This window comes from Corvus hawaiiensis, chromosome 20 (genome assembly GCF_020740725.1).
Source record: "Corvus hawaiiensis isolate bCorHaw1 chromosome 20, bCorHaw1.pri.cur, whole genome shotgun sequence".
NCBI lineage: Eukaryota > Metazoa > Chordata > Aves > Passeriformes > Corvidae > Corvus > Corvus hawaiiensis.
The window spans coordinates 7,491,546-7,508,249 of record NC_063232.1 but is presented as its reverse complement, the minus strand read 5'-3'; positions in this window follow the sequence as shown (position 1 = coordinate 7,508,249).

Genomic DNA, 16,704 nt, shown 5'->3' with positions numbered 1-16,704 from the left:
TGAGCAGAGGGAAGGCAGAAGTAGTAGTCTGCACTGAGAGAAGAGAACAGAGAATTCCTGCCAGGGACAGGGAATAAGAACAGGATGAGGACAGTTGTTGTCTTTTTGCTATTCAAATGGAAAGAGGAGTGGGTAGTAGGGAAAAATGTCAGAAGAGGAACTGCCTGGCAGACAAAAGCTCTAGAGCCTGTGCTGGGGTTATGTGTGGTTCCCTGGTCAGAAGGACTCTGCCCTTCACAGAAGTGAATTAGGAAAAAAGCAGAAAGAGAAGCCATAATTTGCTCTGAAGGCTAAGGCAGGAATGATTCTCTTTTACTACATGAGGAGCACAGGACTAGCAAGTGTCAAAAATAGGTTAGAAACTGTTATACTGTTAATAGTAATATTGTTAAATAGTTAATAACTGTTATGTTAATAATGCATGTACTGTTAAAAGGTTTGGATATTATATTATGTTATGTTATGTTATGTTATATTATGTTATGTTATATTGTGTTATATAATATAATATAATATTATATTATATTATGTTCTATTCTGTTATATTATATTATATTATATTATATTATATTATATTATATTATATTATATTATAAAAGGGGTACTGTGTTACACCTAAGTAAAGTGCACCTCCCCGCCCCCCCCCAGGCAACGAGCCAGCCTGGACAAAACCCTTAAGAACCAATCAGTGCCTTAACCTTCATGCAAATGAAGGATCCAAACAGAGACCAATCCAAAGGGCCAAAAAACAGTATAAAAAGGGGGCATCCAGGTCAGTGAGGCGTGCCGCTCGACCTTGAGCATCTGGAGCATCCCTGCTCTGAAGAAGAAGATCCCGTGCCAGCTCTGCAGCAGCCACGCTCGCTGCTGCCCGGAGCCCTCCTGCGCTGCTTCCCCGGACCGTCAGCGTGCACTCAGCCCGGACCCCTGTGCTTTAGGGCACAGAATAAAAGCTGAAATCACTTTAGAACCGGCAGTGCCTTCCCATTTTTAACAGCAAGAGTTCCTCACCCAGGCACAATGCAAAGTTTTACAGAAGACATGCTGTGGGAGCTAATCAGGGGTTTGTTAAAATATGCATGTGCACTAAATAAAATATCAAGTGGTATAAATATATCTCTGTCCCAGTTCATTCTGCCCTGTCAGGAAAGCACCACAATCTATACAGCTTCACAAGGGCCTTCTTCTGCATGGCACTGAACTTCAGTCCTCAGCTCTTTAACTCCTGACAGCCACATGTCAGACATCAATCACATTTTGATGTTTCTTTGCACATCTGTCCCTGTTAAAGTCCTAGGATTGCTTCTATTCATACTATTTTGTAGCTCTTTGCTTTTAAATTCACCATTATGAGCCAAATGTGCAGACTCTAACTAAAAATCTCTTCAGTTCTCTGGTTTCCATGCAGTGGGACTTACAAAAGCACCATAACACAGCTCTGCACCAGGGTTAGTTTGGTCTCTTACCAGGTGAAGGTCAATACACATAAAGTAGCAGCAGGTGCAAGTGTCCAGGTGCTCCATTTGCCTCTGCACCAAGGCTTGTGCCATCACAATCCCCATACACGCAGGTGGGATTCACCTTTCCTGTGCAGTCTGACAAGCAGCTACTGGGAGCCACAGCTACTGACACATCACATCAGTTCTTTTTGCAGTCCCCGTTTGTAAAGGGGGCCAAAGCAAGGCTAAACCGGCTCTTACAGGTCCCTCTTGGGCACAGCTGCCACATGTCCAGCCTTTTACAGTCCTTCCCCCTGCTCTGGCCTCCTTAGGGCACTTTCTGTGCCCGGCCTGGCAGCAGCTTTCTCTCATTGCCAGGCAGCAAACACAAGTGCTAGTATGTCCTCCCTGCAGAAGGCTCTCCTTGCCCTTTCCCCAGGAGGGAAGGCATTGTGGGTTAACAGTTCACTTCCACAAGGATCCTTTAGAATTTTTCAAACACAGGTTATTTTAGGGTTCTAAAACAATTATTGTTTCGTTCCTTTTATGCTGTATGGAAAGATCTGGGCAGAACTGCATCCTCAGCACACACTGTCTCTTTCTCTGATGCTGTGCCTTCCTTGGCACACTTGAGATTCCAACAAAGTCCAGAGATCTCTGACACGATGTTCTAGCACTGGCCACCCTCTATCCCTTAGGACCAACAGTCTTCTACCCACACAGAGTGAAGCTTAGTCATGTTTTCATAAGCACATTGGGGCAGAATGGCAGCTTTTGATCACTTTCACATAAGCTCCATCCCTGTGAAGCACATCCCAAAGTGTCTGTCCTTGCAGGAGGAGGCGAAAGGAGCTGAGTTCAGATGAAGATGACTCAGCTCTTTCTTGCTAGAAATTGCTGTCAGAGCCCATGATGCCATGTTGGGTTTTGCCTTTTTCTTTTATATATTCTCTGTATTCTTTACACATATATTTGTAGCTCTGTAGCCTGTTGTTGTTGCTTAGCTTCAGTATTTTCCTAGGCAGAAAGACAAAACACATTCCAAGACCCCTATCCTATCTTGACTCTCCTTAGAAACCAAGGCTGAGACCAGCTCTTTGAGACATAATTTTATAAATGAAGTTTAGTCCTCATCTGAGGGGGGAGGATTTCAAAGGTACTAGAACTGGGGGCATGACTTCACCATGTATGCTTCTAACTGGGGACTCTTGCCAACTTCCAAAATCTATAAAAACTGTATACACGTTACAGGGTGTGTGCATCTTCGGCGTTTTCCACCTGACAAATTGTGCACCTAAGGATTCTTATATAAAGGTAACCCCTTTTTATCACCCTAACTGTGTCTGGCTCATAATTCTAGGACCAGAGAAAAAGGCATCACCCATTTATGGTCTATGAACTGTGACAGTTTTACTGTATGAAGGATTAAAGCCCATAAGATCAATAATATATGGAGATACAAACCCCACTGAAATGGGTCAGTGTTTGTAGGACTAACAGTACAGCTGGTAGAAAGAAAATCACTCTCAAGCTAATGCATTACTTTTCTGTAACTCCACCTGGTTAGTTTGGACAATACAGTTCCAGTTCTTAAATAGCTGCAGAAATGTCGTTCACCAGGAGATGTGGCTGCTTTGATTCACTTTGATGCACTGTCATCTGATGATGCAGGGTAATCTGCAAATTGACTCGAGGCTCTATATAAACTGCAAGTTTCAGATTGGAAAAATGAGGAAAAGGCTGGCAAACAGTCAGGAAGTTATTTTGTTTTGTGGTGCCCACAGTTTGACATACTGATTAGATGAAGGCAAAAGCAAGTCCTACAAGGTGCCAGGCAAAATCTCCTGGATGTGACCATTTACAAAACCAGGGGTGATACAGCCCAGTGCTGGACACTGTGTTGGTTACCCAGCTCCAGAGCACGTGAAGAACAAATATCTCTGGCCATCTTCATCCTCATGCCCCAGTACCTGAGAGAAAAGGAAGCTGCAAGAACATTTGACATCTCAAAGATTCCTGTGAAATAACTCCCATTTGTAGTAAATCTGCTTTGCACAGCTCTGTACGCTCAGGCTGGGCCTCTGTTACATTTGCATGCAGCACATCTGTCTCCAAAGCAGATATTGCCCTTCAGAGCACAGCTGGCACTTGCTGCACCAGCAATACCTGAATATCTCTTCTAGACTGTGATGCCTCCTCTCTTTGTTCACCTCTCCTGCTAAATAAATTGTGAAGGGAAGAATCTCTTGTTTTGATTTCTCTGCAGGTATGATCTGAACTTTTTCATTATGGTAACTAATTCTAGAGCCCTGCAAAGTGGTTACTGTGCTTTAAAGCATGAAGATGAATCTGTACTGACTTACTTCCAAATCAGTTCCTCTCAGCTGTTATTGCTTCTGGCTACATCAAAGTTGGGGTAGAACCACCAGAACTGACACCTTGGCTCAGCTTCTAGGACTGTGCTAAACTCACAGCCAAACTCCCTGATGCTGGGCTGCCAGAGAGGCTGGAAGGGGTGTAAGGCTCTGTAGAGTTCCCCCCAAACACTTTGGAGCCCAGTGTATAAACCTGCAGTTTCAGTGTCGGAATCAACCCTGGCCAATACTGTGCTAACAGGAGAGGACTATTACTGTCTTACTACTACAGCTTTAAGACTGGAGTAGACAGAGATGGAACATTCAGCCTGTAGGACCTATTGGAGGCCTTGTGCCCCAAACTGGCCAGACTGGTGTCAACTGGTCACTGCTGAGCAGCACCTGGGCACAGAGAGCAGAAGAATTTCACTTCAGCTTAGGAAATCCTGCTACCACTGGAATCAATGGTACCAGTGGCTGCCATGGATGCTGATGCCAGGTGTTTTGAGCTGTCACACTCTCCCACCCCATTTAGACCAGCTGGAAGGGTATTTTATTTCTTTGCACCTTTGTCCCTAAACATCTGAACCCAGAGCCACAACCTGCATCATAGGAATGAAAAAGGTGCCTCGTGTTCATCAGCACTTGCTCAAGTTTGCTTTTAGGGGATATTTAAATACAAGGTCACCACCAGCTGCCCAGCTGAGTCCTTTTCTGAGCTCTGAGGCTTATTTCTGAAACCACTGAGAGGATTTTATCTAGGGTCTATTAGCCACTGTACAGCAGGAAGTACATTTTCATGGAATAACAACTTGCAAGGAAATAGCTCAGATTTACAGTGCAACTGAACAGAGTGGGAAATTAAATAGTCCCAGGTGTAGCCTGAGTAAGTTCCTTGTAACAGAAAGCAAAAAAAAAAAAAAAAAAAAAAAGAGTGAAAACTGAGCAGGAATGGCTCCAGGAAGGTTTGCATGTCTTTCACTCATTTTTCTATTTAAGAATTGTATATTTTATCCAAATTTTTACCCTAGTCCTATGGGTGTACAACAAATAGGCTTCTATCCACTACACATGGATAGAAATATAAATGCATTTGGAACTAATATTGTACAGCTATAGAAAATTACAACCCTCTGAGCAATTCTTTACCAAAATATTTATATGCTGTAAGTTTGTAAGTTTTTACTACTGTGAAATACTACTTATTCTAGAGTACACACAGAATTATCACTAAGTGTGTGGATTGTAGTCCTGCAGTGTCACAAGGATGTGATGCTAAATGCTTATGAATGTTGAAAACTCAGTGAATTGAGAGGTCTGGGTGACAAAACTCTGGAGCAAAAAACAGCAGGGAAAAAAAGAGAGGGGAGGCAGGGAAAAAAACCAACCAACCAACTAAAAAACCAAAAAGACACACCCACAAGCTCTAGTGTAGCAGGCAAAACAGAATAAATATAAAATGGGAATGATATCAAGCATGTACAGCATTGTGCACTAAAGATTGCATTACATGGCTGAGCAAATACTGTGAAATACTGCCAGGAGCTCTTTACCCTTCCTGTAGTGCCATCAGCATCCTTGAGTAAGGTTCAGGTTCTCTGCCTGTAGGAGAAAGCAGCAGGAGCACCTGTATTGTGACACCGCTTTGGGGAGCTGCTGCTCTTAGCCCAGGCAGGGAGGGGAAATCTCTGGGTGTTGCTTTCCTTTTCCACCTCACAGAGCTCACTGGTGATTCCTAAACTGGTGCAGACCTGGGAATACCCTGCACTGGCAGGAGAGCCAGCAGCACTTACCTCTGCTTGCCTGGAATCACCCAGAAAACAAGTCTCTCTACTGTGCAACATCCGAGTTTTTGGGGCTGCAGCTATGAAATAAATACCCTCCAGGACAAAGCAGGCTGACTAAAACCCAGGTGCATGTGACCAAAGTGCCTCAGTGCAAAGGTATAATCCTTTGACTTCTTTGTACAAGGCAAAGTGTGGCCCAAATGTCTCTTTCTATAAAGGAAATCTGGGAGCTGGGCAAAGCTGCTGTGTCCGTGTCAGATGGGAGAGCCCTGCACAGGGCCAGGGAAGCCAGGCAGGAACACATGGTGCCTCTTCACTCAAACTCATGTTCTGCCATCAGGGATGAAGGCTCCCACCAGGGGAAGATGGAGCTTCAAAGCATGGAATGGCACGAGTCAGGACCAGAGCAGCTCTGTGGGACAGCCACAGAGGTCCCAGAAAGGGCCCCAGTTCTCCCAGTGAGTTTGTGGAGATGCCCATTGAGGGATGAGGTGGTATCACACCTGCTTTAGGTCACAGATTTTTCCTCAGGGTCTCTGCATTTCTGTAAATGGGCAAGTTCTCACTGTTGCTATTACAATATAATTTGCATACAAACCATTAAAAACAAACCCATTACAAGCTGTTTACATACACAATATATGAAATTCCTCCATTGCATCTTCACAACCTTGACTGTTATCTGTCCTCCTTCTCTTAGATAATTTGAATTTGTACAGGAATATTTTTCATCCTCCAACTATTTTTCCCTGCCTAATACGAAAGCACTACTGGGGTCCCAACATGTACTTGACATGTGCATTGAAACAAATTTACCCAAGACAAAATAAAAATTTTTGATCTGCACATCATGTAGAATCTCACCTGCAGTGCCAAGTACATAACAAAGTTAAATACAACAGACATTTCTTTTCCAAGTCTGTGTTCCAAACCTCACTGTACTCACTGCTCCAATTCCAAGTTCTGTGCAAGGTAGCAAGCAAACCCTGCACAATTATCCTCTGGAAATAAGCTCAGTTGTATTTAGAACAAAGGAAAGTACCTCAGGGATGAGCATCCTTAGCTGGATGGAGGAGCAATGCCTCTGTGTGTTGGTAGTGAGGCTGGTTGTGAAAAGAAGCCTGATTTATAATGTGATTTGTGTTTGTGAAAGTGCTCACTGCAAATGCTGCTTATGTGTGCTGACCCCTTAAATGCAATTACTGACTATGGTTATAGCTCAGATTGGTAATATTTTGCATTTAGCCTTTGGGGAAATAGTCAAGAACAGAAAACTAGATGGAATTGTGTCTTCTTACTGAATCTGAGAAGTAGTCTGCTTTGGGCTGATGGAAAATGCTTCTTTACATCAACTAACTTGCCAAGGGGATTTTGGATGGCAAAAGAATAGGCATTAAGGAAAAACAGTGGATTTATATAGGCTAAAAAAAATCCCTCCTGAGTAACCAAAACAGTGTCTAGGCCAGACAAACCCACCATAATTTTCCTTTTCATTGAGGCAAAATTAGATTCTTTGGCAGAAGAGCTGAGCACGTCCATTTACACCGAGGGTTCCCTCGTAGATGGAGCATTGTTTGGATCCCAGCACTTGCATCTGCTCTTATGCTTCATCAGGGCTCCAGCAGAGAGCATAAGGAGAACATCCACATCTGTCACTAGGACATAACAGTCTCTTGGAGAAGCCATCCTTTGGGTGGAGTTCCAGATGCACCATATTCCCTGCCAGCCTGGAACAAGCTGTGGTGCTGCAAACACCGTGACACACACAGGGCTGCACCTCGCAGAGGTAGTGATGAACATGAACATTGCAGATTTACATGTGGGGACATCCCAGAGAGCCTCTGGCAGAACTCCCCTGTGTCTCTGCTGAGATTGTTTTGCTCTAAATGTGATACACCCAACACTCTCCTGCCTTGCCTCTGCCAACTGGGATCCTCCAGGGATGCCAAAATTTAAAGCAACAGTAAGCAGACAAAAAAGCAGAAAGCCTGATTCAAAGACATGCCCCTATGATAGCAGTGATGGTTTACTCTCATCCCATTCTGATGCTTTTGGAAGCCACAGAACTTCCTCATCACAAGGAAGACAAAGGCCTTGCTCAGGAGTCTGAGAAGAGCTCCTCACATGTGGTTCCCAGTACTGTAACAGTTAAAGTCTGAAGTGCTTCTGTGTCACATTTTAGCCTGTCAGATTAATGATATGTTTAATGCTCTGAAACTCTTGAGGGACAGCAAGGACTAACTTACAAATAAGCACAATGGGAGTTAATTTCTGCAGCACAAAAATATCACCTCAAATTGTAGTTCCACACACAATGCAGGTATTCTCAAATGCTTGGGATTGCTCATCATGGCAAAGTATCAACATATGGCAGATAAGATGCAGCTGAAAGGGAAGAACTTGGCTGCTCATGGGCTTTGCAAGTCAGGGCAGTGGTACAAAATGAGGATACCTAGATAATGAATCTCCTGTTCACAGTTCAGAGCAGCCCAATTCCAAAGAAACAACTCCTCCTACAGAACTGCTGCCAAGAAACCTTGAGTGAATCAGCCTCAGACACATCCTGTCCAGGGTATATGACATATTCTGTCAGAAACTCTAAAACTCACATTGTTAATGACAGAAAATGAGGCTTTATTGAAGTCTTTTTCCATTGGTCTCTCCCTGTGAGACTTTATCCTGGGTCCCAAGGTGTTTCCTATTAGACGACCATTTAAGCACTGCAAGAATCACTGAGAAAACCCAGCAGGAACTCTTTGGACCACATCTTTCAGATGTTTAAAAGAGCCTAGTTTAGCTTGGAATCCGATATTCAGTATGCCCTGGAAGGATGGATGGGGCCACTCTAAAACATCAATAGTACAGTCTCTCTGTCATTTAAGCAATTACTTCATTTCTCTTGCTACTGTCTGGAAAACAAATCCTTCAGCAGTGATGGACCTGAGCTTTGTGCTGTATCAGTCAGGACTTGTTTTCTCACTCAGACTTTACCTTGCTGCTCTGCATATCACAGTCAAGGTTTATCCCAGAGGTCATTGTTTTAATCAGCATTTAAAAATCTCTGTGAATGGAAAACACTACATCAAGTGTCAGGGCTTTCTTCTCTCTTGTTTGTTGGGTTTTTTCCTCTTTTTTAATAAACTGATATTCTGTTTCTTTAATAGGTTTAGTTCTCACCAGTGCTCAATTCTTACTCATTTGTTAAGTCTAATTAGTCAGTATTCAAATGTGCCATGCATTAATTTGGCCACTGCTCAAATAGCACACAGATTTCATAGGAAAATGGATTATTTGAATTTTAAACACAGTCTGTTCCACCAATTCTGACATATTAAGCAAGCTCACAAGCCATTAGGTCTATAAAATGCCAGTTGACCTAACAGCCTGCAACAGTAAGGGAGTGAACAAAGCTATTTATGTTATTAACTGATGCTCTGAAGTGAGAGCTACACACGCTGATCCTGTATCATTTGGTTTCTCCAAGATTTGGGTGAAGCCCAGATACTTGGCTACTTCAGCCTCAGCACAGAACTGTTGGCCATTAGACACAGAAGCAGAGCCTTGAGATTCCCCAGAGCCAGGACTCACTCCAGCCTTCTCTGGCTGCAGCCAGAGAACACAGATCATCCTGCCTGCTTCACCTGTTTAATATGATAATTAAGTCATTTGAGCTAATGGGCTTTAAATACATCTTTTAGGGTAGTCTAGACAACTCCTTAACATTGTCATCAGAGCAATCTGTATTTCTGTGCCAGTTTGTGCTGGAGAAAAGGCAGAGGCTAATCAGAGCTTGAGGTAATCAGTTAAAGACAAGCCTAAGCCCCCACTCCTCCTCTCACTGATGGGTGCTGCTGTCAAGTTTACCAAGGGTTTTTGCCTTCACTTAGATCACTCAAATTCTCCTTCTAGAGCTGAGGGAACAGTTGGATACACAAGCCTTTCCAGGTTCCCCCACTGCCTCTGGCACACAAATCTGTGGCCATTAGCTCGTCTAGACAGGGATGCTCGGGTGGTAGCTGGGCTATTTCCATTAGCATAGGAAAAGGAAAGTGCATTTGAACACAAGCATTAAAGTCTGCTCTGCCTCTGCTAATGCACTTCAGCGGCCCAGCACAGCCACTGTCCCTTCAGCCAGTCTAGACAAGGCCACAGGGACTCTGGGATCTGGGCTGAGCACTCAACTTACATTGCCTAGAACTGCAATAGCTTTGTTGTAATTCAGCACGACAGCACCTTCCAAACACAGCAACCTGTGAAATAAATGTTTCAGAGTTCAAATCAGGGTTAGCCTGACTCCTCTGGCAACACTTCCTCCTCCAAATAAGTGCAGAAGTTACAAAACAAAAGCAAATCCACCCAAACCATGGCAACAATCCAGGACAAGGATGATTAATAAAATCACCTCAAGGTGAAAAAACGCAGGACTGCCGAGATCTTGGTAAATAACAAGCTCTGTAATTCCACCACTGAAGCTTTCATAAGGCAGCAGTGTTCAGAAATGTGATAGTCTCCTCACACTGGGCAACAGCAAATGAAAGGGAACCTTCCAGTTCTGCTTCTCTGCACAGGGTCAGAAAAAAACAAAGGACAAGAGCAAAGTGGGGTTGTTTTGGCTGCCATAGTTTTTAAACATCACTGACTTGGTAGTTCTTCTCACAATGAACATGAGACCAGACAGAGAAGGGACTTGGCAAATCATCCACAAAACCTTTCACAACACTGCCCTGGCAATGGGATCGGTTCCATCCATCAGCATGATGTGAAAACTGATGAACTTCTTCAGGTTCTGTGGACCCAGAGAGGAGAAAATAAAGTATTTCTCTTGTAGTCCAAAAGTGAAATTGCACATACATACAAGAAATTGGGGGGGGTGCAGAGAGACAAATTTTCAGAGTGGGGAAGTGGAGCTACAGATTTGCTTTGGGATAAATGAGGTTTTTCAGGTGCATAGAAAGAGTCTGTAGCTTTTGACTGAAGAGCTTTCCAGCCCAAATGAAGTATTTTACTTTGCCTTTGTAATATGCAAGACTCATATAATTCTTAATTTTTTTTTCCCATTTCAAGCTTTATATTTCTTAGGTAAAAGTCAGTTTTTCAACTGGCAGTCTTAGGGCAAAATGCTTTGGTATTTTAAAGGTGCTATCCTTTATCCTTTTGAGTTAAAATTATTTGCAAACTGCTTCAAAGGCCAGCATAGCTGGTCAGGCATGTAGTGCTGAGCACAGCCACGGTGTTTCTCATTGCAGTCCCAGTTGTCCAGGATTAAGGCACGATGTAATATGGACACATCCTTTGTATTCGTGTCTGATAACATTTTTTAATTTATCAAGGACTTTGAACACTCAATATCTAAGGACACCCCTGCAGTTTCTGGTTTGGTCTGTTTTAAAACTTCTGGTCAGCACAATAGGATTAAGAAACCTGAATTTAAGAGGAACGACAGAGAATGGCTAAAGCTCCCTGCGTTTGAATACGCCCCATTGTGTCTTTACAATCCCGGATTTTCCACAACAACTGTCTTTCCAGCACGGTCTTTATCTGGATATCATTGAGCTGGTAAGTGGCAAAGAAGAACCTGAAGAGCTCTGTCTGATCACTGCAGCAGAGATGAAACTGAAGCTATGGTATCACAGACCACTGGGTTTTCTTCCCTCAGGTGCTGGATGCAAACACTTCACTAATGAGTGAAAGCCCAACTTCTGTTCACAAGGAGAGAAGACACCAAGGGTTTGATGGTTATTTCCAAGAAATGGACAATGACAAGACAGCAGAGCCATCACTTTGTTGTGCTGCTGTGCCTGACTGAGAGTGACTTTGCACTGCCCCAGAAGATGGGACTGGGAGCGAGTCACTGAGTTACTGCACCTTCTGGAGCTCCGTGTTCACTCATCTGTGCATGGCTGAAGCACAACCCACAGCTTTCCCCTCAGCACCACTCTCAGCTGCTCCAGGATCAATTTCCCCATGAGCTGTAGAGAAAAATGCACCTTTCAGGGCAGAAGAGAGACTTGTGAGAAGTCATTGGGAGGGTGTGAAATGCACAGAAGGTAATGGCTGTAAGCAGGCAGCCCCTACAGCCCTTGTAGGACACCTCATCAGCAATGGGCTGACCCATGGCCTCCCTGCTGCTGCTGCTGCCTGCCAGCAGCCGACCCTGCAGTGCTACTGCACCTCTGCCCAAGGAGCAGCTCATCAGAACCACAGTCACACCGACCTTCAGAAATACTGGGTTTTCCCTTCACTCTCTGCCTATCAAGAAGCTTTTGGGAATGCTGATAGAAGCAAAAGGAAAAAAATCTTTCTCTTCAGAACAATCTCAGCAGGAGCCTTTTGTGTCTCCCTCTGAGAAGAATTGGTTTTGTGATACACTTAATGCCTGGGGAACCACACAGTGCAGCAGGCATGAGGCAACAAGCAACATCCTCCACAACTTAGGCACTTCCAAGCTTCCATGCTGTTCCCAGTGCTGAAGAAGATCTGCCTCTCAATGCATCCACCATCCAGACCCCATCTGGGAAGCCTGTGGGAAGTCAAGGCAGACAGTCAATTCGACTGTCACTCACTCAGACAAATCAGTGCCAAAATGAGTCCAGAGCTTAGATTTCTAAACTGCTTTCTCCATTGTCACCAAAACCTACTTTTCAAGCAAGACTTGCCAAGGCTTCAAATCTTAACCAAACGAATCAATCTAAGTGATGAAATTGGAAAAAATAGAAACTGAAGAAATCTCATAAAGCACAAAGCTGTTCTACCACACAGGCAGATGAGGCCATAGGTATAGGAAACACACTTTGCTGTCTAAAGGGGAAAAATGATGAGCTGTGGGATGTGTTTTTCAATGGAAGATCAAGTTTCCATTACCCTTGTCATTCATAGGTCAAAGTCATCAAAACTCTACAGCAAAAAGGAAAGAGATGCACCTGTGCTACCAGAGAGTGAAGGATGAGGACAAAGATAGAAAACCAGAGACAGAGAGGCCTTTGACATTCCTCAGGAGAGAAAGACTTTTTCATGGATTTAAATTAAAACTGTGCAAAGAGAGCACTTTGCTGGTTAGCGAAGACGGACTGCTGCCATTAGCATGAACAAACTTGTCTGACACATTTTGTCTGCAACCCTTTGCTGTGACAGGGAAGGCAGAACCTCGCCAGATTGTTGTGGCTAAAAAATTATAAATCACCAGAGGAGTGGTGAAATGAGGTAATTGAAAACAATTTTTTAAAAATCCACTTACCATTAAGGATTCAACACCAACACGTGTTTCCTTTAGAGAAACAGGGAAAAGTTTCTTTTTGCCCAACTTAATGTATTGGGTTTGTGTAGCAAGGTTTTGGTAGCAGGGGGTACAGGATGGCTTCTGTGAGAAGCTGCCAGAGAGGTACTGTGTCTGATGGAGCCAGTGCTGGCCAAGGCTCATTCAGCATGGCATTTGACCCAATACATTTGGTACCAGCAAAGGGCATCGGATATCTCTGATCCATGTTGCTTCCACACTGAGCAGCAGAGCAGGCAGAAGCAGGACAGTGTTGGGTGCAGGCCTGGCCAGGAACAATGACTCCTCTGCATTTTCCATGACCTTCTCACCCTTTGGACTCCGTGGCAGCTGCTGACTTTGCAGACCAGCCACTGCCAGCGTTGAACACTGCCAGGTACCAGAAGGATTTACACTCTCAAGCTTGTTGCTTCTCTCTTCCATAACAACAGCAACATTATTTCCCAAACTGAATTTGCCCAGCAATCCAGCCTGCATCTAACACTGTATCCTGTATGTGACAGTACACCATTCCATTGCCAAAACAGCCCCTAACCCCTCCAGCATGCTTACTGATGAATGAAGCACCAAATTTGTTCTCAGTAGTTAAACATCTGAGGCAGATACTGTATGACATGAGAGATGAGAGTGTATTGAACTTGTACCAGGCCACAGCTTTCCCCTGTTTGCATGGCCAGCTGGGCGATAGAGGTGTCCAGCACACACCACATCAGCGTGATTTAATGGCGATTTAATGGAGTTCCCATCACTGTGGTGCAATCCTGGAGCACAGCCTTTCCCACAGAGAGGAGAGCAGAGACAGGCTCAGATAAGCATGTTTCACAAGGAAACAGAAGTATTTCCACTTAACTTTGTTCTTTAAATGTGTGTGAAGACATAAACTTGGTGTTCTGGAAGAGGACAGCTGTTCCTCCCGTGCCACGAGCGGCTGTTCCTTAGGGAGTCAGCAGCTCTCCAGAGCACCTTGGTACCTCTCCAGCTTTCAGCCTGCTTCCTGCTGGGCAGTCTGCTCCATTCATATCTGATTCTATTCCCTTCAGGGCAGCACTCAGAATGTTCCCTCTGAAGTGAGGGAGCCATGAGCACAAGCACTGGGTACAGGCCTAAGTCCGTCAGCCCAGCCGGCACCGTCTGCCGGGAGCAAGGGGCACCCCTGGAGAGGGGCTCGGCTGGAGAACGGTCCTGACCATCACTATCAGAGTCTCATGCAAACCCCTCAAGATCACAACCACAGAGTCTGAGGAAGGCAAAAGTTTAACAGTAATGGGAGGAAAGCTCAGGACCATCCAGATGTTCCAGTGCTCTGGAAGTCAAAGATCAAAAAAAAAATACCTGCAATGTATTAGAAGTGTTCATCTGGGTCTTCTGTGACACTGAAGTCAATCATCGGTGTTAGCATGACAAATTACCAGCAACTCTAGATTGTTAATTCTCCTTAAGGTTTCAAATGTCCACAGATGAATGGATTTGACCCCAGATCCACTTTGTACAGGGATTGAGACCAGCTTTCACCCATAAACTAATCCCAGAAACCTAAACCAAAAAACTATAGAATGAAGTTTTGATTAAATCCAACAGACAAATCCACAAGAATGATGTGCTGAGCTCTGCTCTACAATGAGCCCCTCCCTTCCCAAGCAGAGCTTTTCAATAACAGTGAAGACTCCTGAAATCTAATTTTTTTTTTTTTTTTGCATTATTAAGATGTTGTCCAGGAAATAACATTTAAAGCTGATGTCAGTCACTGGAGTTGATTGGATTGCTTCCGAAATCAGCCTCATGCAGCAGAGTCCAGTATTTTGGCCGTCAGCAGTAACAGGTATTACATGAGAGCTCAGAAATCAGTTCTTTCATGTGATCTCATCCCCCTGATGAAGAAACCCTTTAATTAACCAAGCAGCGCAGTTGGCTCACTCCTGTAGCAGCACCACTCACTGACTGGGTGAAGAGAAGTTGCTGCAGAGAGGATGAGTCCATTAAAGAAAGAGAAAACTACCCTACAGCCTTTCAGGGAGATTATACAACTGCATCAAAGTTAAATTGACATTTATCCAATTCTCATTTCACTGTTTGCCAACAAAAGCTCGTGTGTGAATATGGAACAGTCTCTTCACTTTTTAACCAAAGTCTGGAATGCAAATTCAATTGTTATTTTGTCTTTGGTCTAACCTTAGAGGAAGTCTGCAACAGTAATTCTTCCAGGTTTTAGTTCACTAGGGGTCTCCAGAGGCACCAGCCTGGGTGGATCCCCTTCCCTGCCAGGTGCTGGGGTCACTCCTATAAACTGGACGGGGCTCCTGCTCTGCTCCCCAAAAACTTCACCAACAGAGAGCCATCGGTTTCCTTGCGTGAGCTGGGGATCACTGCGATCACTGGGGATCCAGCTCCCTTCCCCAGCCACAGGTTTGTGTCAGCAGGGACTTTTGGCGAGTACTGAAGCTGAACAAACGCCTCACCCGAGAGCACTGTGGCCGTGGCCGTAACTCCTCGCACACACGGCAGCGGCTGGTGCTGTTCTCTGCAGCTGCTTCCCACTCGCTCTGGAGCTCAGAGCACGGTCTGAGCAGGGAGAAGCAGCACTGACAGCTCGATCAGCGTGGCATGAACTCAGCGAGGTCAGCCCTTCGCCCCAGCCCGGATGAAGGTGCCCCCGCAGCCTGCCGTGGGGGGAACGATACCCCGCCAGCTCCTGTTTTGCCCCGGTTTTGAAATCAATGTGACCAGTAGGGAGTTGTCAAACCTTCAATATTTAATTTGGGGCACTACGATAAGACTCAAAATTAAGCTGGATCCAGGGCAAAGTAATTAAAAACATGACTGGGGTCCTACTCGCATCTGCCTCAGGCACCTCAATCTGCCGCAGAAACACTGCAGCCTCCTCCCTGCGGGATTCAGAGGAAGAGCGACCCTCCTCAGCAGCACAGGATTAGAGACGTTGAAGTTGCAAAAGCCACATGAATGCCAGAGGGAATCTTTTTGTTCATCCCGACGGCATTCACTGCAGGGATTATCGCTAGGAACGCAAATGAGGCGAGCACGGGTGCAGTGAGAGTTTGCAATCTATTCTGATGTCTTTACATCACCTTCCTGCTCGGAACAGCCCTGCTGCCTGTATCCACTGCCTGGTAACAGCAGCAGCTTTCAGCCTTCTGTTTTAATCTACACAGTCGTTAAAATTCACTTTTCAGCAATTACCTGGCATAAATTTTAGGAGAACTTTGGGGTTGTTGTACCCAGCCAGCTGATTAAAGCTGCAGAGTCAGAGCCCCAAAGTGCTCTGGGCTCCCGTTGGACTCGGGACGATCTTTCCCTTCAATAGCCTGAGCAATGGTAGAATATTCACATAGGATCTCCGTAGAGAACCAAAACTGGAAATCCATTCTTGATAATTCTATCTGGAGAGGACCTGCCTCACACAACCCATAAGAGACTCCACAGCTGAAGCCCTTTCTACCAAAGCAGTATCAGACCTATTTGCAAACTCTAGACAAGTGCAGTTATTTGAACAGGGAGCATTGTCTATCTCCACTGAGCAAGAAAAACACAATAAACTTGGCAGCTCGTCTTAAAATCTGGAAATGCTGGATTCTGGCACATTTCCCCAGCCAGCAGCATCTTCCCTCCTGCTGTTCAGTGACAGCACACACAGAGCAGTATCCGTCAGCTGGTGCATGGGGGAATTACTGGGGAAAAGCTGTTCCAAGGGTGGCTTCAAGCTGAAGTAGAACACCATGTAATCTCCAGTTAGCTGTTATTATTCCTTATTAGAGAAAGAAGAGCCTCTCAGGGATCACTTACACAGCGAGAAGTATCAGAACTGAAGGGTTGACTCTCAGTGCAGTCAGCAGAGC